General features: G+C 36.1%; 1 protein-coding gene and 1 pseudogene across 4 annotated transcripts in view; both read right to left on the bottom strand.

Moving 5' to 3' along the window:
* Nucleotides 1–15,785, bottom strand: part of LOC131684864 (putative transcription factor capicua) — a 153,200-nt gene that overhangs the window by 50,712 nt on the left and 86,703 nt on the right. The gene's annotated exons all lie outside the window — the stretch shown is intronic.
* LOC131686450 (U4 spliceosomal RNA) lies at nucleotides 7,614–7,726 on the bottom strand (annotated as a pseudogene).

Raw genomic sequence — 15,785 nt, 5'->3', positions numbered from 1 at the left:
AATCGAAGGCATGGACCTAGTCTGCTGAGATCAAGGATAGAAACATCCGGAAGTGACCGATTCATGATCGTGCGAACCGCGGGAGTTTTTAAGTTCACGCTTGAGACCGCGTTTGAAAATTTATAGGAGTTGAGACATTCACTTTATCACCGGGATGTTATCATGTTTACGAGATCGCGGGTGTAGGTGCCGTGGATGGTCGCGAAGGGCTTAATCATTTGTACATTAACGTGTTCGACACGTGTATGTAACTTCGCGTGTATAATTTATATTTTATAATGATGTAGCGTGTATTCTTATTTGATCGCGTCACCATGGAACGTGTTGTTGAGTGAATATGAGCGTCACTTTTTTGATTGGTTCGACTGAAGACATTAGTCCAGACTGCTAGGACCGAGGTAAGACTTCCGGACGTGACCGTTTCATGATCGCGCGAGTGGTGGGTTAATGTTTGAGACCGCGTTTAGAAGTTTAAAGATACTATGTTTACTTAACTACCGGGGTTTTTTATTGTAGGCGAAATCGCGGGCGTATGTGTGGATTAATGCAATTGCATGGTCGCGTTTGTGGCCAGGTTTGTGTTATCGCGAAAGCCACGAGCGTTTGTACCTATATGAGTATAGATAGCGTATAGTAGAGATATACCAATAAAAGAAATCATAACATGCCGAATAAAGAAAAAATGCAAAGAGCTTGATTAGAAGTGTATAAATTGACCGTTGCTATTTTGGAATACATCAGTAATGGAAAAGCAAACTAATAGATGTATAAAAGTACAGACTAATGAAGTAGAATAGAAAAAAACACATGTAACATGCAATCAAACTCGTTTAAATGCAGCAAATGTTTTATATTTATCATTAACGACAATTGCATGCTGTTAGACTTTCATCAGGCTCTGCTGGCCGGGAATGGATGACTCACGTGCGTCGGTAAATTCATTGTACCTTAATTTATCCAATCCGACTTTCCCGAATGAATAGAACCAAATGCACAAATTGATCACCAGAAGTATTGGCCACTATTCTATCATATACGCCAGTTCTGCATCCATTCCCTGACCCAACTGTCACTAATACCCAGACGAACACATACACAGATAGACATACGCACATAACAATTGTACACTAGTACGACAAACTACGATTATTACAAAGCGACAACTAATAGTTTTCTACTTATGGATTTATTAAATTAATTTAATTTTTAAATTAATTTAATTAGTATATGCACGATGACGAACTCGACCGATAAATGGACACACAATGTCTCCCACTGTGAGTCCCGTCCACGAATACCGCCATCAAATTGCGAAACAATATTTGACGAACGTTCCGTGTACTCCAATCACCGGATGAATCGAATACACAACGTAGGCGCTAGCCACCAGACGAAATATTGTTTCTCTTATGATCCGTCCGTTAATCCGTCGACGGACCGGTGCCAATAATCGCGTTTTTCAGCTTTCATCAAGTTTTTCATTTGCTTTTGCAGCGTCGCGTATATTGGGAAAAATTCGGGCGATTCGACGTTTAAAAGTCCCTTTCGCGTACAATTCTAAGCAGTGGCGTAGCCAGAAATTTGGTTTGGAGGGGGTTTTGATGAAAATCGCAATTTTTTTGAAAAAATGCTAAAATTTAATATGAGTTTGATAAATTATTGAAAACTCTAAAACATAAGTAGTCTAACAGATGTCATTCCAGTCTAAAAACAAGAAGGATCAACATGGAACAGTTTTCAAACCTCTATAGATTATTTTCTTGTATAATATGTCAATGAAGTCAAAAATTGCGATCTTTTAAAGTGGGATAAATGATCTAAAAAATTTTCAACGTTCAAGATCACCTAATATAATAATCCTTGACTTTGAAGGTTTGACAACTTCGGGAAGTTATCAACATAAAACAGCGCCTGCTTTAATATAGAAATTTTAGTGATTAACTCTCATAGAGGTAATTATGGTGAATTAATTTTTCAAAAATATTAAGAGACATGGTGCCTTCAGCAAAGTTTTTGATAATGTCATTTCAAACAATTTTGTTGAAAATATGAAGGCTACATGAATTCAACATATAGGGATTTAAAGGGACTGGGCCTGCTATATTTCTTCTTAGTGAATAAAAATTTAGGTGAAAACTATTTTTTTATGCGCTACGGATAAAATTGTTTGAAACAATCATTGCGAGTTGAGAACACAAAACCTATAACTAAATTATGGATGGATGGAACTGAAACTTGCGTTTCGACTTCATCTCATCAGAATCCGACACTAACTTGGTGGGCGGACTAAGCTTGCGCCGAATTGATGCTAGCTTCTGAAAATGGAATCACTCTTTGTGTTTTTGAGTCCTTTTAATATCTGGGAATTATTTGTTTTATATCCAATTCCCTTATCTTTTTGTAAGCTTCAAAGGCACCTTGAACGCAATGTGAATTTATTATTTAATTACCGCAGAAGAGATTTATCAAATACAGTAATTTCAGAATAGCTTGTTGTAAAGGTTTTCTACTACTATATTTCGATACTCTGAATATGTGGGATATTTATGTCTTTGACAAAGTTGTTTGAAATAGCACTTTCGAAAACTTTGCTGGAGACATTAAGTCTCGACCCAAACTTGGTTGAAGAGTAATTCTTGTCTATAATTACTTTTAGGAGGATTAACCGTGAAAATTTTTTTTATCAGCAGATGAAAGCAGTTTTGAAATTCTTCAATGTTACTTAACATCGAAATTTGGCAGTTTCGAATGAATGTGATCGTGACCGTTAAAAATTTATCGAGCATTAATTTTACTTTTCTTTATTAGTCAACCTCACAACTTGCAGTACTAGAACGTAGTACACAAAATTTTAGTACGCCATTCATTGCATCCTGCTAAGAGGCTATTCATATAGTTGATAATACAACAAAAATCCAATGCTCATAAAACCGATCCTGACCTGCTAGAGACAAAATTACATCAGCTTTCAACTAGTTTCTGAAATGTTATTCTTGTTGTAACCCATATTGAATTCTTGTCTAAACTCTACACAATCTAAAAAATACATTTTCAGCAAATGTTGAAATGTATGTAAGTTTTCGGTAAACAAGCTTATGTTTTATATGCAATCAACCTATTCAAATTTAGATTCCCATTCGAAAAATTGTCTCTAATCCATATTTTGAAGCATCTTTCCAAAAATGAGCTCATAATAATTCAGACAGTTATTTTATTTTACATTGAAGAAATTTGACAACTATGGGATTTTGGCTAAGAGATAAGTTACAAGATCCCCTTCCCATAATTTTCCAAAAGTTGTCATGACGCTTTAAACACAGTTATCAATGTAGTGATCAGAGAATATTTTTCCAAAAATATTTTGTGGAATATTAAATTAAATTCGTCAGCATCAATTTTTTTTCAATCCAATTAATTTTGGTTTGGGGGGGGGGGGGGGGTTAACCCCCAAACCCCCCCCCCCCCCCCCCCTGGCTACGCCACTGATTCTAAGCAACCTCTGCCCACCACGAAGCAGGACACTGTTCACGGTTGTTCGCGTCGGGTTCTCGTTTCGTCGGACCTTTAATCGTAGTGCAAATGCATTGTGTAAAACCTGGGGAAAATTGTAGGGACTGAAATATAGGGACGCTTCGGGTTTTTTTATGTCCCATGTGGAAATTCCTGCTAGTTTCTAAGATTACCGAGAACAGGAACCACTTACTTCGGTTTTGTAACAGCACCCTTCAAGGGACATTCAAAGGTCTTTACGAGGAGGCTTAGGAGAGAATACTGATTTTATTCTTTCGGAAATTTATAGGCACATTAGAAGATGTTCCCACAATGGGATGGTCAGACTCTCGCTCTTTATTGTACAAGGAAACGTAGAAATTAGTCGTTGTCGGTGGCGTAGCGCTCTTTTGCATTTCTTATCGGAACGTTCCTTAAAATAGTGTTAATGTAAAACTTTTCATGATTCTCTCCGCATTTTCCACAGCGTGTTTCTACAATAAGTCGCTGTAGGCCCAATTGTTTGCAACGACGGCGGTTCATGCTTCGCGGCACAAAAAGGCGAACAGGTAGACTAGCCCCGTCCAAGAAGAGCAGATTCGACGAATGGTTCGAAATGAGGCTGATGGAAAATAAGTTGTTTTCATATACTCCTTGATTTTTCCTGAACGCAATTTTCACTGACCGAAACAAAGGGTTCTTGAGGAAGCGAACCCCATACTTCGCAATAAAGGCCCCTGTTGAAGACTACACCACCAATCTCTACTTCCCGGGTGGGTACATAGACAAGATACTTCTTCGTACACGGCCATGTGGTATTTAGTTAAATCTCGCATATATCGATGATGTTAAATGGCTTATCTTTGCCCTCATTCAAGTTTGTTATGAATATAAACCAAATTCGTTACTGATGCTTTTTGCATGTATCAGGCAATTTGCAGTAGAGAAATTGGATTCTGAGATGATTATGACTTTCATTGGTTTAATTTCGATAAAAACACACTGAAAAAATATTCTGTTTGGGCAAGAATTTTTTTTTAAAATAACTTTTTTTCCTTGAAAGGGCCCAACTTGAATCTTTGACGGTAGGTAGGAAACATAATTACCTATCTTGGAACGAAATTATATCGAAATCAAAGATGGGGTTTTCTGACTTTAATTTTTTTAAATCAAATTTTTTCAGTGTAGGAGTCGATGAAGAATTTTTTCAATATTTTTATTCAAAAATTTGACTAATTTTGTGAAAATCACTCCTACAACATTTTTTTGTAGGATTTGTCATTTTTAGATTAAAGCCTTTTGAAAGAAATTGGTAAAAAAAGGTTGACCCTTTTCAAAAGACAGTTTAGATCATTTTTGGAAAAACAAAGTATGCAAAGTGGCTTTTTGTGTCAAAGTCTTCATGTACAGAAAGTTTCATTAAAATCTGAGAGGGTGCTGCCAACTCTGAATAAGATTTAGCGCGAAATTCGTCGGTACGAAAAAAATTAATAATGAACAATTAAAAAACATATATCGAAATCAAAGATGGTTTTTTTTGTAAATCGACTTTAAATTCTTTAAATAATCAATATTTTTCAGTGTAGGAGTCGATGAAGAATTTTTTCAATATTTTTATTCAAAAATTTGACTAATTTTGTAAAAATTAATCTTACAACATATTTTGAAGGATTTGTCATTTTTGGACTAAAGCCATTTGAAAGAAATTGGTAAAAAAAAGTTTGACCCTTTTCAAAAGACAGTTTAAATCATTTTTGGAAATACAAAGTATGCAAAGTGGCTTTTGTGACAAAGTCTTCATGTACACAAAGATTCATAAAAATCTGGGAGGGTGCTGCCAACTCTGAATACGATTTAGCACGAAATTCGTTGGTACGAAAAAAAATTAATAACGAACAATCAAAAAAAAAATGAAGAAGATCGATTGAGTAGTTTTTCGGCAATCATGATCACGGAAAGGTCATTTTTTGGAAAACAACATTCCGAAATAATCAAGTTTAAAGTTTTAAGTTACCAATGCTCTTTGCAGAGAGGTGCGCTTCGAAGCGCTGTAACTTTTTATCTATTGGTCGGATCTCCGTGAAAATTTGAGAAAATATATATTCAAATAAAGCTAAAAAAAATTTCCTCGATTTTTTGAAAAAATGAAAAGGTATGTAACACTTAGGTGAATGTGTTAGCAGTAAAAATTTACAAGCGAGAATCTACAAACGAGTTATTGTGACGGGGAACTCTTCCAAGACCCTAGAATCAGGAATCAGAATATACTGGCTTAAATGGATTAAATTCCAAGACCCTAGTTCTACAGCTCCAGTAGGACAGCTCTCGAAAAAAAAAACAATACGAACCGAGTAAGCCTCCGGCGTGTAGTCTCTTTGTATTCAGACGGATAACATTTTTTTGGTTTAACCCTCTGGTGATCAAAACTTTAACTGATTTTATTCACTATTGTTAGTGAGTTCGTAAATATAGGTTTTCATGTGATGCACCGTGATTCGGTTGGTCATATTCTTAGCTGTTGGTTTTTGTCATTTAAAACATTTTTTTTAATCTCATTTCCGTTTTTATTCCAACAAGTACACCTTTTTTACTAATTTCACAATTCTTCGCACATGCAGAGGAGTTCAGAGATAAGCGAAACATTCCCATCAAGTGGTCATCAACCTTATACTTCGTCAGTTTCGGATACGAAATTATACCAACCAAAAAGAAGGAGAAAGTTCCAAAGAACAAAGATTTGTCCCCCCTTTTTTCCCTTGCCGTTTTTTTTCATTCTGGTTTAAGAACATCGGCTGCATTCCCAGCGCTCCCTTCCGGTTCGTCTTGGGTGCTAATGAAAAGAGATTTGCTCGAGGGTTCCAACGGGGTGCATGATTCTTTTTTTTTATTCGTCGGTGCAACAACGAAAAACCAGTCAAAATCAACCTCATTAACTTTCCTTCTCGTCAGCAAGGCTCACTGATGTTGGTTTTTCGTTTGATGCAAGTTTTTTGTCATTTCGAAATTCGCAAATTAGTCGTTGTTTTAGTCTGAAGTTTGAAGAATGTTTCAGTGTAACGATTTTTGTTGTTGTTACTACGCGGGCTTGTAAGAAAATCACTGGGTCGAAATAACGCTGGCAACGTCACAATGGCAACCGACACTCGACCGTATCTCAAGCAATAAATGTAATCACGTTCCATGGATCCACTAACATCTGACAGTGTTCGCTCCCTTAATTTTCGTATGCCCCCCTAGTAGGACGTTACCATAGGGACCATCCGACAGAGTTCAGCTACCGCTGGAGCGTCTACTCGCACTGAAAGGGAAATACTTATTACTTTGACATCTTTGTTTGAGTAGAATCCGGTATAAGGGGGAATCAAGTTTCACTCGGAAGGGTAAATCCCGTATTGAAAGCGTAAGGAGTACCACCCCCCCCCCCTCCTTCATACAGTTGGAGTTAGACAGGGCGCATGTTTGTTCCACCAGTATAGTTCCTCTGCCAACTACTGAAAGGCTTTTGTAGCGAAGCAAGGAATATTTGAATCCCCTCTTATTTTAGCCTAGCAGGTGACTGACGGTACTACACTATACAGTGTACACGTACCGGTGGTAGAGATGATTTGGGATAAATTCACCTGGTGTGCACGATACAAGGTGCCAATTGACCTAATTTTTTGTTTCCGATTTGTTGACTACACGATGATGACACGACACGAGAAGTGGAGCCAACCAACACTGCATTTCATGAGCTGTTTATGAGTGAGTGTCAATGGCGTAGAAAGACAAACGGTTTTGTGTGACACTTCTCAGGTCGACGCGGCAGGGCCAGAACTAGGCCCTACTTATAACCCAACTGTACGGCGGAATGGGGTCTAGATGGACACCGAATCCAAACAGTCACACAACTTGTGTCAATACCTGAACCTGTCCAGGGATTAATGACTCCGCCTGCCCTGGCGTTTCGTTACCAGGAACTCGATTTTGCCTTCTCATCAGCAAACCAGAGCTTCTGTACCTGCTTCAATAAGTATACATTAAAAAAATCGCGAAAAGTCACTGAATCTTGCCACGTTTAAATGTTTATAATCTTGTTTTTTATGTATATCTATATTTAGTAGAAGGAATTTCACTCTTTTTAGTTTACATTTAATAATCCACCAATCATAATGGTTACTCTGGATTAGTTTTCAACTAGCAATAATCGCACCTCGGTTGTACCTCATTCGTTACGATACCGCCACTGCGCAAAGCTTGGTTACTCTGGATATTGAAGTATAGCAGAAGACGAAGAGCAATTTGAAAAAAAAAAAACTACAGGAAACGCATTAGTACACACGAAATTACAAGCGTGTTAGCATACGCTACTAATAACATACCAACGCTCGGGCCTTTCGTGATAATATCCCAATCGATAACGTTGTCATTCACGCCTACCTACGCCCACGGTCTTGCCATTACCGAACACCCCGGCGATTAAGTCAACGTGTCTGCACTTATACGTATTTATAAGCTCGATCCCAAGCGCCAATATACAAACGCCCACTCTCGCGCTCCAACGAATCGCACACGGCTGGGAGCTCGGACAGTAAAATACTGAACCGTACACTCAGAATGACGCCCCGCGGGAACTTTCAAAAGCTCACGCGAGTATGTAAACAGCTACACGGTTAAAAACGTCGAGATAAAAACGTCCACAAGATTAAACACGTTAACATGGAAACACTTGTGCCCTTTGCGATAATACAAATCTAGTGACGCATGCGAAGATGCAATCGCGATCATCCGCGCTCACCTACGCCTTCGCTTACATAAAAAAACCCTACCTTTGGTCAAAGTAGTCTAGATCCATGGATTCAGTCTTCATCTAAAAAAACGAACTCGCTTACACTAGAAGCCTCAAGGCGTCATGGCCGAATACTCTAGTACTATAGAAGAGCTCACTGCCTTCTACATTTGAAACGTTCATTTAAAATCGCGGTTCAAAAGCCCACGAGAGTATGCAAGCGGCTGTACAACCGAAGTAATATACGTGCGACACACACGTCTACGCGATCATATCTGGTAACATACAATCGCTCGACCCTTCCACGATAATACAACACTGGTCACAAACGCGAACATGCAATTGCGATCATCCACGCAAACCTACACCAGTGGACTCGGATACATAAAAACTCCCATGTGAAGATGTGAACGTTAAACCTTGTATCGGCGTGTAAAAACCCGTTCATGCGAAAGACAACACTCTTAGTACCCGAGCAAACGTAAAGTCCATAATACCCCCATACTCATGGGATTGGACATGGGTGTTTGAGATGGGTTCAACCCACGAAAACATCATCGTCATGGTCCGGTAGATCCCATAGAAAAACCAACCGTTGGTATATTTATGGGTTATTGAGACCATTTAATGGTGTTTTAATGGTCGTGAAAGTGGGCGTGGACCATGTTCATGGTCTTTTCAAGGGGCTGTGTGGTGTTTGAACCCATGAGTATTTGCTCGGGTACCCCATGCTTTTTGTGCATTGCATGGATTTGCGCTACATACTAGATAGAGGCATAGGTTACTCGCGTGAATACCCGCTCAGGATTTTCTTTCATTTGGACGCGACCGATGAAGAATATTTAACCTTCTTTAGGTGTTAACTTTTTGTAACGAATAAGATGTTAACAAGACATATTTACCCGAATTTTGAACTCAGTTTTAAGACACATTTTCAGTCAAATCGTTATGTACTTGTAGTTAAATTATTTATTGGAATTTCAATTTTTAGTTTCTGGTAAATATAACCGTTTTTGATCAGGGCCAGGCCAACGGTGGAAATCGGTGCCGATAGGGTCATGTTTATCATACATAAATGTATGCAGAACCGTTATTGCAATGACTTCTCAGTCGATTTTTAGTATCGGTTTGGCCTATTGTGAAATATACGGTACAGTTATTTGTGTTTTCCGTCAACGCTCCATGAACGCGGAAGGTTTCTGTTTTCATGATCCTGTACTGCCTATTAGGACATAGAAGTCCTGTATGGATTTTTGTCGAAGGTGAGTTGTCTGTTGGTTTGTATTTTTATGCGTTTTTTTTGTTTATATTACTACTAATTAACCGATTTCGCCAATTTTCTCTACTGCTTTAGAGAGCGAGTAAGGGCGCTATAACCCTGGCTCATTAGCCAGAGCAGGGCTAAATACTTCTGTCCCATCCCAGGAACCTAGGACCAAAGGAGTGACATTAACCCAAAGTCACTACCAACGATTTATCAAACCCCCATCAAATTGAAACGGGTGTGTACGGTTGTCCACGCTTCTTCCTTATTCAAGGTTCAAAATATTCCGTTGATTAAATTATTTATTGAATGAATAATTTGATTTCCGTATAATTTTGAATCATCTTTATTTTGTACGCTGCACAGTTGGCCTGGCCGCTTTAATGCTTGTGTCATATTCAATATGTGCCACAAACATTAATAATGACAAGAAAAATTGTGAACGAACGTTTGCAATTTTCCAGGATCCCTACATGTATTGGCTGTGTATGTGAAGACTAGACTAGATATGAATGCATGCAGGACCGTTATGATAAATCAAAGGTTTATTGACAGAATACTAATACAAAAATCTAATGTTTATCGTTTTAAAGACTTAAAAGAAACTTTTTCAGTGTATTTGGATCATGGAGAAGCTTTCAATAAATTTTTTTCCTAACAACAACTTTTGACGTATTTTTATAACTCTTACTATTTGCAGTTAAAATACAATTTTCTTTTTAAATATGATTAAAATAGCGTTCAGATTTTAAATCAAAATGCTAATAACAAAAATTTTCTGAAATGTAGTAGTTCTCGGGATATTTGAAATTTTGTTTTAACAACACAATTCTTTTGTTTTCTTGCGACCTTTTCAGAAGTTATTCGCGTTTCTCCATCAACAATAATAACATTTCCTGTAACTTTCTCTTTGACATCAAGGTGATATTGTAAACTATTTGAAAGCTATACGAAAACAATCAAAATACTATTCAACCATAGCGGATTATGATTAAATTAAATAGTTCGATCATATTTTGGTTGTTTTCATATAGCTTTCAAATAGTTTACAATATCACCTTGATGATAAAGAGAAAGTTGTGGGTCTTTTGAAAAACTTATTATTGTTGATGGAGAAACGCGAATAACTTCTGAAAAGGTCGTAAGAAAACAAAAGAACTGTGTTTATAAAACGAAATTTGAAATATCTCGAGAACTACTACATTCTAGAAAATTTTTGTTATTTGATTTAAAATAGCGTTTAAAATCATATTCAAAAAGAAAAATGTATTTTTGCTGCATATCTCGAAAACTATCGCATTCTTGAAAATTTTTGTTAAATACATTTTGATTTAAAATAAGACTAAGAATTCTGTAATAAAAATAAAGTTTTGTATGTCAATTAGTATGAAATTTAAAAACATGTATAAAGTTGTTAGAAAAACTTTTTTTACCGATAAGTTCTCCATCATACATTCACATTCAAAATGTTTCTTTTCTCTTTAAGTTTTTTTTTCTAAAATATAAAAAATTAGAAAAAAATGTTTTTTTTTGCAATTTAAATTTTTAACACAAATTTTTGTTTTTGTGAAAAATGACATTTTTTTCAGTGTATATTTTTTTGCACATAATTATTCATTCCATGGAACTCGTTCTCAGAAAGTTTTGCAGTATAAAATACAGTAATCGAACATAAAATATTTGAAATTAATGCACGTCCAAATGTTTACGCCCTTTTGAAAGATTGCTCTTGTATCAAAATATGGCAATTGTCAGAGAAAATAAAGGAGATTCATAAACCGAACACAATTTCAAAGTTTCGTTCGTATTGACGATGGTCATTAGGGTGGGACAAAAAATAGATTCCAGCTCCGAGCAACTTTTTGGGTACCATTTGGGTCCTAGAACATCTGTGCAAATTCTTAGCTTGATCCCTGAAACTATATTTTCGCGCCCACTGTTTAAAGTTTACATGGGATTTTATATGGGAAAATTAACATTCACAAAATAATTCCTCCAGGAGTCGCCCATTGCTTCCTAAAAATAAACCGTTACGTGGCTTTTGTAGGAAATTTAACAAAGAAACAAAGTCTCGAAAACTACGAAACGATCTGACGCTTGAGAAAAAAGTTATTAAGCTGAAACCAATTGATGCTCTGACGATTGATAAAATATTCATTTTTTCTAGCACCACTGTTGTTGGTTGTCCAATTATATGCAATTTTGTGTTGATCTTCTCTTAATGTGTCTAAATCATTTATCTATACGGTTTGGTCACTTCGCAAGAGTTTTGAGGGATAAATTGAGGCTTCTTTTGTACATAATAAGAGAAAGTTAAAGATTTTGTATATAATTCGACCGTCAGCAGCAGTGATGCTATGAAAAGTGAAATTTTCATCAATCTTCACGGCATCAATCGGTTTTTGCTTAATAACTTTTTCCACAAGCATCAGATCGTTTCGTGGTCTTCTAGACTTTGTTTCCTTGACAAATTTTCTATAAAAATCAGACATCTATTTATTTTTAGAAGGTAACGGGCGACTCATGGAAGAATTTATTTGCAAAAGACGTTTTCCCCATACGAAATCCCATGTAAACTTTAAACCGTGGGCGCAAAAATATAGTTTCACCGATCGAACTAAAAATTTGCAGAGTTGTTCTGGGAGCTAAATGGGATCCAAAAAGTTACTCGGAGCGAAATTTTATTTTTTCATATAACCATGTCCCACTCTAATGGTCATATTTTGTGGTCGGCCGGTTTCTCATGGAATCCCTCATATAAGCGTATATCATTCGCATAGATTGGTAATTGTGTCTGGTACAGGAACCCATTGACTTTTCGGATGATCCGGCATCGAATTGCCCAGTTCACAAATAGGGTCTTTGTTCCGGCTATAAATACGATTTCTTTGCAATAGAAGAAAGAAATTTTTCGTGAAAATAGCAATTTTTATGGGAAATGAGTAAAAAAACCCTTAATTGTCTAGACTTTCTACTGTGGTTAAAGTCTGTCGTGCATCTAAAAAGGTAGTCTTATTAATTAATATGTCAGGATAGGTGATTAGCTGAACTTTCGTGTCTATTACCCAAGTAACTTTATAAGTAACAATAAGCTTTATAACGTAGCATAATATCTGCTTTAGATCGACATATAGGGCAGTCTTAAAGAGCCGTGAAGCCATAAATACTGATATAATGCTGGTATTATGCTAGAAAGGGTGAAATATAGCGCTATTACTGTGCAGAGATTGACATCTCGTTTTTACAGTACTAATGCTATTATATAGCACTAGCGTACAAATGTCACATTTGAAAGCCTAATATTGGCACTACTAATGCTATTAGAAAGCTTCAGTTGGCTGTCATAATCCGCCATTATTTTAAAACCATTTCTTATGTTCCCTTTTGGTATGATGAAAAAACGGAAAAAAAATAAAATAAAATGTTCTGTTTAAAACCGTAATTGACTGTCTTCTGATGCATTGTAATGAATATCCTCAATGGGTTTTCGTTCTCACATGATATGAATGTTTTACGAAAATTATCTTTAGTAAACCTCGAACTGAGCCAAGAAGAGTTGCATAACGAATAAACCCACAGCATTACAATAGCATTATATCGGCTGTCCATGTGCTCTATAATGGCACTGAATGTACCTGTAAAGCTTACGTGCTTTAAAGATTCTTGAAGAATGTACGCGTTATATCAGCTTTATATATGCATAGAGAGCAAGCGATAATGCTATATTTCGGCTGCGCATTTATGCATTACTAGCTGTAACCCGGTGCGCTTCGCTACACCCATCAGGACTAAACGAAATATTTTAAAAATACTAAAAATAACAAATATTTTTGCTCGCGGATACACAATGTTCTTAGCTTGACCACCTGGAGTACAATTAAATTAATTGCTCTGTTTTTCTACACACGAATCCCTTGATATCATTCAAATTCGAGGTAGCAGTACATCTGCTCCTTTATATTTTCTAGTTACAATGGTCGTTTAAATGAAATTTCTCAACCAAAGCACAGTTGTGATGGGTCGATGTTGCGCAGTAACTAATATAATAGGCACACAAAGTTTCAATTGCAACACATGCGGTGCACAGTGTTGCAAAACGACGTTTTCACGATCAAAATTCAATAACTCCTGAACCATTGGTTTTGGAGAATGGATTTTTTCGAAGAAGTTTCTGGATATAAATAGATGCATCTTTTGATATAATGAATTGAGTGATTAATCCCCTAAAAGTGAGATCGAAAATTTATTTCCCCAAATAATTTAGCTAGAAGCTCACTGTCTTCAGTAAAGTTCTAGAAAATATTATTGTGAAAATCTTTTTTGAAGATACTTAAGCTCAGTAGCGAGATATGTAAGTTTGCTTGGGATAGACCACTTCAAAACAGTTTTTCGAATATAACTTTTTACGATTACTTTTTATTATTAAAAAAGTGTCTTCTACAAAGTTGTTAAAAGCGATAAAATACACATTTTTTTATAACAACGATGAATCCGTAGCACTCGAAACAACAAAGTTATTGTCAATTTTCGAATGTTTTTTTTATCAATTTACACCTTAAGCAACTTCCTTACTCGCAAAAATTCGTAGAAAGAACTTTATTCTTTCGATTAAATATAAAAACCTTTGTCTGACGGAGACTGCTGGGTAGGTTACGTATAAAACCAATACTCCTGAAAGCATGGTGGATCGACTGAATTAAATAATTCAACACGATAATCCATAGATTTATATGTGTAACAGAATTACCATCGATTTTATTTTGGATGGAGTAGTGTATGAAATTGAAGTCAATATACGCAATCGATGAATTCTTCAACAGATTGTATTATTTTACAAAATCATGTGGAAAAGTGGTGCAAGTTATTGTTGCATCGATTAACATTTTCCCAACCCATATATCTAACTTTTTTTGGCGAATTAACCTGCGAAGGTGACTATAAGAATCATTCAATAAAAGTATGCACATATAGTGAAAAGTTCTGTTTTCGAAACATATTTCCAATGATACGAAGACATAACGGAGTGTTGGTGGACGTGAGTAAAGTTGATTCATAAAAAATGGCACATTTGAAAAAATATTTTGGCGATACAGAGAGTGTTAGTATATTCAGTCACTTTCCATATAATCACTGTACAATTGAACAATATTTCTTCAAATAGCATAGCAGAATACTGAAAATTGAGCCAGCGACAAAGAATCTCTGGAGGTATCTCTCGTTGAAAATTTACTCTGTGGTGTACATCATATATTGGACCAATCGTTTTCAAGGTTTGCACAGTTCTTCTACATATCCCCAGGTATTGATCGAAGCTTTTATTTTTTCTTGATATTTGAATTTTTCATAGATTCTGCAACTAAAAATGCAATTTTCGCTGAAAAAATCATGAAACTTATTTTTGTGAACAAAGTTTTGATGACAATTTGGTTCAGTAGATTTAGAGTTATGCTGTACATCGCATTTATTCGAAGTGTCTCCTGAAGATTTTCAATATTTTGCTGTGAACATTAAGGAAAATATTGCTTAAATGTTGCATTATTGTCTGAATAGACTAACACTCTCGGTATCGCCAATTTTTTTTGAGCGCAATATTTTTTTCAACAATAATCGTACCCCCTTAAGCAAGAACTGATTTCATCTGTAGGTGTCGACTAACGGATAAAATTTGACGAAGATCGCGGACCACGCCACCAAATATTCGATTAGGTCCTTTTATGAATCATCGGGAATTCGTCCGATATAAGTGTTGCATTCTTTCAGCATTTTGTTTACATCCGAGTTTTGATTGATATTGTAAGTAACGTTTTCCGCAAGCGCAAGATGTAGTGGATATTTTAGGGCAGAGCTTTTCGTCCATAATCCAGCAATGTTGATTTAACTTCAGATGAAGCGATCGCAAGTGCAATTTTCAATTAAATTTTCAATTTAATATTCGACAAATTTATGCAATTCACCAGTATTATATTGTCATTCGCGTAATAGATCTCTATCAAATAAATTCTTGCCTTTTCATTATGTGCTTGTAAACATACATGCAACAAAATTTTAGATTTTTGAAGTAATTCATAGATATTGCATCAGAAACCCTCCCTCTTCTTCAGATTCCGAAACCAACAATCAAGTCCATCGTCTTGGTGGAAGAAATACTTATGCGAAATCATATATAATATATACAGCTAAAACAGTTCTTCAGTGCACCCCCCCCCCCTCTTCCTTTTCTCGGCTTAGGTACTTCTCACCCTCCCCATCGTACACAAAAACCAC

Source organism: Topomyia yanbarensis, chromosome 2 (genome assembly GCF_030247195.1).
Source record: "Topomyia yanbarensis strain Yona2022 chromosome 2, ASM3024719v1, whole genome shotgun sequence".
Classification (NCBI taxonomy): domain Eukaryota; kingdom Metazoa; phylum Arthropoda; class Insecta; order Diptera; family Culicidae; genus Topomyia; species Topomyia yanbarensis.
Note: the sequence above shows the minus strand (reverse complement) of the source record. Positions and strands in the feature narration are given on the sequence as shown.